Genomic DNA, 4,516 nt, shown 5'->3' on the forward strand with positions numbered 1-4,516 from the left:
GGTGTGGCTGTAGGTATTGGTTTCCTATTGACCTACATCTCTTATACATCTGAAAACCAGCATTGAAGGAGGCCGGAACAAGAGAGAAAAAAAAAGCCTACAGCACCTGGTATTTCCAGGTGGTCTCCCATCCAAGTACTAACCAGGCCCAGCCCTGCTTAGCTTCCAAGATCAGACGAGATTGGGCTTGTTCAGGGTGGTGTGGCTGTAGGTATTGTTTTCCTATTGACCTACATCTCTTATACATCTAGAAACCAGCATTGAAGGAAGCCGGAACAAGAGAGAAGAAAAAAAGGCCTACAGCACCTGGTATTCCCAGGTGGTCTCCCATCCAAGTACTAACCAGGCCCGTCCCTGCTTAGCTTCCAAGATCAGACGAGATTGGGCTTGTTCAGGGTGGTGTGGCTGTAGGCATTGTTTTCCTATTGACCTACATCTCTTATACATCTAGAAACCAGCATTGAAGGAAGCCGGAACAAGAGAGAAGAAAAAAAGGCCTACAGCACCTGGTATTCCCAGGTGGTCTCCCATCCAAGTACTAACCAGGCCCGGCTCTGCTTAGCTTCCAAGATCAGACGAGATTGGGCTTGTTCAGGGTGGTGTGGCTGTAGGTATTGGCTTCTAATGACCTACATCTCTTATACATCTCAAAACCAGCATTGAAGGAGGCCGGAACAAGAGAGAAAAAAAATGCCTACAGCACCTGGTATTTCCAGGTGGTCTCCCATCCAAGTACTAACCAGGCCCAGCCCTGCTTAGCTTCCAAGATCATACGAGATTGGGCTTGTTCAGGGTGGTGTGGCTGTAGGTATTGATTTCCTATTGACCTACATCTCTTATACATCTAGAAACCAGCATTGAAGGAAGCCGGAACAAGAGAGAAGAAAAAAAGGCCTACAGCACCTGGTATTCCCAGGTGGTCTCCCATCCAAGTACTAACCAGGACCGGCTCTGCTTAGCTTCCAAGATCAGACGAGATTGGGCTTGTTCAGGGTGGTGTGGCTGTAGGTATTGGTTTCCTATTGACCTACATCTCTTATACATCTCAAAACCAGCATTGAAGGAGGCCGGAACAAGAGAGAAAAAAAAAAGCCTACAGCACCTGGTATTTCCAGGTGGTCTCCCATCCAAGTACTAACCAGGCCCAGCCCTGCTTAGCTTCCAAGATCAGATGAGATTGGGCTTGTTCAGGGTGGTGTGGCTGTAGGCATTGTTTTCCTATTGACCTACATCTCTTATACATCTAGAAACCAGCATTGAAGGGAAGCCGGAACAAGAGAGAAGAAAAAAGGCCTACAGCACCTGGTATTCCCAGGTGGTCTCCCATCCAAGTACTAACCAGGCCCGGCTCTGCTTAGCTTCCAAGATCAGACGAGATTGGGCTTGTTCAGGGTGGTGTGGCTGTAGGTATTGCTTCTTAATGACCTACATCTCTTATACATCTCAAAACCAGCATTGAAGGAGGCCGGAACAAGAGAGAAAAAAAATGCCTACAGCACCTGGTATTTCCAGGTGGTCTCCCATCCAAGTACTAACCAGGCCCAGCCCTGCTTAGCTTCCAAGATCAGACGAGATTGGGCTTGTTCAGGGTGGTGTGGCTGTAGGTATTGATTTCCTATTGACCTACATCTCTTATACATCTAGAAACCAGCATTGAAGGAAGCCGGAACAAGAGAGAAGAAAAAAAGGCCTACAGCCCTGGCATTCCCAGGTGGTCTCCCATCCAAGTACTAACCAGGCCCGTCCCTGCTTAGCTTCCAAGATCAGACGAGATTGGGCTTGTTCAGGGTGGTGTGGCTGTAGGTATTGTTTTCCTATTGACCTACATCTCTTATACATCTAGAAACCAGCATTGAAGGAAGCCGGAACAAGAGAGAAGAAAAAAAGGCCTACAGCACCTGGTATTTCCCAGGTGGTCTCCCATCCAAGTACTAACCAGGCCCGGCTCTGCTTAGCTTCCAAGATCAGACGAGATTGGGCTTGTTCAGGGTGGTGTGGCTGTAGGTATTGGTTTCCTATTGACCTACATCTCTTATACATCTCAAAACCAGCATTGAAGGAGGCCGGAACAAGAGAGAAAAAAAAAAGCCTACAGCACCTGGTATTTCCAGGTGGTCTCCCATCCAAGTACTAACCAGGCCCAGCCCTGCTTAGCTTCCAAGATCAGGCTTGTTCAGGGTGGTGTGGCTGTAGGTATTGGTTTCCTATTGACCTACATCTCTTATACATCTCAAAACCAGCATTGAAGGAAGTCGGAACAAGAGAGAAAAAAAAAAGGGCCTACAGCACCTGGTATCCCCAGGTGGTCTCGCATCCAAGTACTAACCAGGCCTGGCTCTGCTTGGCTTCCAAGATCAGCTTGTTCATGGTGGTGTGACTGTAGGTATTGGTTTCCTATTGACCTACATCTCTTATACATCTAAAAACCAGCATTGAAGGAAGCCGGAACAAGAGAGAAAAAAAAAAAGCCTACAGCACCTGGTATTCCCAGGTGGTCTCCCATCCAAGTACTAACCAGGCCTGGACCCTGCTTAGCTTCCAAGATCAAACGAGATTGGGCTTGTTTAGAGATGTGTAGCTGTAGGTTTTGGTTTCCTATTGACCTACATCTCTTATAATCTCAAAACCAGCATTGAAGGAAGCCGGAACAAGAGAGAAAAAAAAAAGGCCTACAGCACCTGGTATTCCCAGGTGGTCTCCCATCCAAGTACTAACCAGGCCCGTCCCTGCTTAGCTTCTAAGATCAGACGAGATTGGGCTTGTTCAGGGTGGTGTGGCTGTAGGTATTGTTTTCCTATTGACCTACATCTCTTATACATCTAGAAAACAGCATTGAAGGAAGCCGGAACAAGAGAGAAGAAAAAAAGGCCTACAGCACCTGGTATTCCCAGGTGGTCTCCCATCCAAGTACTAACCAGGCCCGGCTCTGCTTAGCTTCCAAGATCAGACGAGATTGGGCTTGTTCAGGGTGGTGTGGCTGTAGGTATTGGCTTCCTATTGACCTACATCTCTTATACATCTGAAAACCAGCATTGAAGGAGGCCGGAACAAGAGAGAAAAAAAAAAGCCTACAGCACCTGGTATTCCAGGTGGTCTCCCATCAAAGTACTAACCAGGCCCAGCCCTGCTTAGCTTCCAAGATCAGACGAGATTGGGCTTGTTCAGGGTGGTGTGGCTGTAGGTATTGTTTTCCTATTGACCTACATCTCTTATACATCTAGAAACCAGCATTGAAGGAAGCCGGAACAAGAGAGAAGAAAAAAAGGCCTACAGCACCTGGTATTCCCAGGTGGTCTCCCATCCAAGTACTAACCAGGCCCGTCCCTGCTTAGCTTCCAAGATCAGACGAGATTGGGCTTGTTCAGGGTGGTGTGGCTGTAGGCATTGTTTTCCTATTGACCTACATCTCTTATACATCTAGAAACCAGCATTGAAGGAAGCCGGAACAAGAGAGAAGAAAAAAAGGCCTACAGCACCTGGTATTCCCAGGTGGTCTCCCATCCAAGTACTAACCAGGCCCGGCTCTGCTTAGCTTCCAAGATCAGACGAGATTGGGCTTGTTCAGGGTGGTGTGGCTGTAGGTATTGGCTTCTTAATGACCTACATCTCTTATACATCTCAAAACCAGCATTGAAGGAGGCCGGAACAAGAGAGAAAAAAAATGCCTACAGCACCTGGTATTTCCAGGTGGTCTCCCATCCAAGTACTAACCAGGCCCAGCCCTGCTTAGCTTCCAAGATCATACGAGATTGGGCTTGTTCAGGGTGGTGTGGCTGTAGGTATTGATTTCCTATTGACCTACATCTCTTATACATCTAGAAACCAGCATTGAAGGAAGCCGGAACAAGAGAGAAGAAAAAAAGGCCTACAGCACCTGGTATTCCCAGGTGGTCTCCCATCCAAGTACTAAACCAGGACCGGCTCTGCTTAGCTTCCAAGATCAGACGAGATTGGGCTTGTTCAGGGTGGTGTGGCTGTAGGTATTGGTTTCCTATTGACCTACATCTCTTATACATCTCAAAACCAGCATTGAAGGAGGCCGGAACAAGAGAGAAAAAAAAAAGCCTACAGCACCTGGTATTTCCAGGTGGTCTCCCATCCAAGTACTAACCAGGCCCAGCCCTGCTTAGCTTCCAAGATCAGATGAGATTGGGCTTGTTCAGGGTGGTGTGGCTGTAGGCATTGTTTTCCTATTGACCTACATCTCTTATACATCTAGAAACCAGCATTGAAGGAAGCCGGAACAAGAGAGAAGAAAAAAAGGCCTACAGCACCTGGTATTCCCAGGTGGTCTCCCATCCAAGTACTAACCAGGCCTGGCTCTGCTTAGCTTCCAAGATCAGACGAGATTGGGCTTGTTCAGGGTGGTGTGGCTGTAGGTATTGGCTTCTTAATGACCTACATCTCTTATACATCTCAAAACCAGCATTGAAGGAGGCCGGAACAAGAGAGAAAAAAAATGCCTACAGCACCTGGTATTTCCAGGTGGTCTCCCATCCAAGTACTAACCAGGCCC

General features: G+C 47.6%; 14 non-coding genes and 8 pseudogenes across 14 annotated transcripts in view; all 22 read right to left on the reverse strand.

The window, feature by feature from the left end:
* The window catches only part of LOC142124601 (5S ribosomal RNA), a 119-nt gene extending 104 nt beyond the window's left edge, over positions 1-15 (reverse strand). The window contains exon 1 of the ribosomal RNA XR_012684709.1: positions 1-15. This exon is cut by the window's left edge and continues 104 nt beyond it. This is a non-coding gene — a ribosomal RNA (5S ribosomal RNA).
* Positions 16-94: 79 nt separating this feature from the next.
* Positions 95-213, reverse strand: LOC142124577 (5S ribosomal RNA). The gene has a single exon (XR_012684688.1). It is a non-coding gene; the product is annotated as a 5S ribosomal RNA (ribosomal RNA).
* Positions 214-294: 81 nt separating this feature from the next.
* Positions 295-413, reverse strand: LOC142124905 (5S ribosomal RNA). The gene has a single exon (XR_012684831.1). It is a non-coding gene; the product is annotated as a 5S ribosomal RNA (ribosomal RNA).
* Positions 414-494: 81 nt separating this feature from the next.
* LOC142124602 (5S ribosomal RNA) lies at positions 495-613 on the reverse strand. Its single transcript, XR_012684710.1, has one exon. It is a non-coding gene; the product is annotated as a 5S ribosomal RNA (ribosomal RNA).
* Positions 614-691: 78 nt separating this feature from the next.
* On the reverse strand, positions 692-810 carry LOC142124694 (5S ribosomal RNA). Its single transcript, XR_012684793.1, has one exon. It is a non-coding gene; the product is annotated as a 5S ribosomal RNA (ribosomal RNA).
* An 81-nt stretch (positions 811-891) lies between these two features.
* LOC142124722 (5S ribosomal RNA) lies at positions 892-1,010 on the reverse strand (annotated as a pseudogene).
* An 80-nt stretch (positions 1,011-1,090) lies between these two features.
* LOC142124604 (5S ribosomal RNA) lies at positions 1,091-1,209 on the reverse strand. Its single transcript, XR_012684712.1, has one exon. It is a non-coding gene; the product is annotated as a 5S ribosomal RNA (ribosomal RNA).
* An 81-nt stretch (positions 1,210-1,290) lies between these two features.
* Positions 1,291-1,409, reverse strand: LOC142124603 (5S ribosomal RNA). The gene has a single exon (XR_012684711.1). It is a non-coding gene; the product is annotated as a 5S ribosomal RNA (ribosomal RNA).
* Positions 1,410-1,487: 78 nt separating this feature from the next.
* LOC142124623 (5S ribosomal RNA) lies at positions 1,488-1,606 on the reverse strand. The gene has a single exon (XR_012684729.1). It is a non-coding gene; the product is annotated as a 5S ribosomal RNA (ribosomal RNA).
* An 81-nt stretch (positions 1,607-1,687) lies between these two features.
* LOC142124829 (5S ribosomal RNA) lies at positions 1,688-1,805 on the reverse strand (annotated as a pseudogene).
* An 81-nt stretch (positions 1,806-1,886) lies between these two features.
* Positions 1,887-2,006, reverse strand: LOC142124724 (5S ribosomal RNA; annotated as a pseudogene).
* An 80-nt stretch (positions 2,007-2,086) lies between these two features.
* Positions 2,087-2,195, reverse strand: LOC142125033 (5S ribosomal RNA; annotated as a pseudogene).
* A 271-nt stretch (positions 2,196-2,466) lies between these two features.
* Positions 2,467-2,586, reverse strand: LOC142124991 (5S ribosomal RNA; annotated as a pseudogene).
* An 80-nt stretch (positions 2,587-2,666) lies between these two features.
* Positions 2,667-2,785, reverse strand: LOC142124664 (5S ribosomal RNA). Its single transcript, XR_012684765.1, has one exon. It is a non-coding gene; the product is annotated as a 5S ribosomal RNA (ribosomal RNA).
* Positions 2,786-2,866: 81 nt separating this feature from the next.
* LOC142124605 (5S ribosomal RNA) lies at positions 2,867-2,985 on the reverse strand. Its single transcript, XR_012684713.1, has one exon. It is a non-coding gene; the product is annotated as a 5S ribosomal RNA (ribosomal RNA).
* Positions 2,986-3,065: 80 nt separating this feature from the next.
* On the reverse strand, positions 3,066-3,183 carry LOC142124731 (5S ribosomal RNA; annotated as a pseudogene).
* An 81-nt stretch (positions 3,184-3,264) lies between these two features.
* On the reverse strand, positions 3,265-3,383 carry LOC142125028 (5S ribosomal RNA). The gene has a single exon (XR_012684844.1). It is a non-coding gene; the product is annotated as a 5S ribosomal RNA (ribosomal RNA).
* An 81-nt stretch (positions 3,384-3,464) lies between these two features.
* Positions 3,465-3,583, reverse strand: LOC142124606 (5S ribosomal RNA). The gene has a single exon (XR_012684714.1). It is a non-coding gene; the product is annotated as a 5S ribosomal RNA (ribosomal RNA).
* A 79-nt stretch (positions 3,584-3,662) lies between these two features.
* LOC142124695 (5S ribosomal RNA) lies at positions 3,663-3,781 on the reverse strand. Its single transcript, XR_012684794.1, has one exon. It is a non-coding gene; the product is annotated as a 5S ribosomal RNA (ribosomal RNA).
* An 81-nt stretch (positions 3,782-3,862) lies between these two features.
* On the reverse strand, positions 3,863-3,982 carry LOC142124859 (5S ribosomal RNA; annotated as a pseudogene).
* Positions 3,983-4,062: 80 nt separating this feature from the next.
* LOC142124616 (5S ribosomal RNA) lies at positions 4,063-4,181 on the reverse strand. Its single transcript, XR_012684723.1, has one exon. It is a non-coding gene; the product is annotated as a 5S ribosomal RNA (ribosomal RNA).
* Positions 4,182-4,262: 81 nt separating this feature from the next.
* Positions 4,263-4,381, reverse strand: LOC142124744 (5S ribosomal RNA; annotated as a pseudogene).
* Positions 4,382-4,516: the final 135 nt, after the last annotated feature.

Source organism: Mixophyes fleayi, unplaced genomic scaffold (assembly GCF_038048845.1).
Source record: "Mixophyes fleayi isolate aMixFle1 unplaced genomic scaffold, aMixFle1.hap1 Scaffold_253, whole genome shotgun sequence".
NCBI classification, from domain to species: Eukaryota; Metazoa; Chordata; class Amphibia; order Anura; family Limnodynastidae; genus Mixophyes; species Mixophyes fleayi.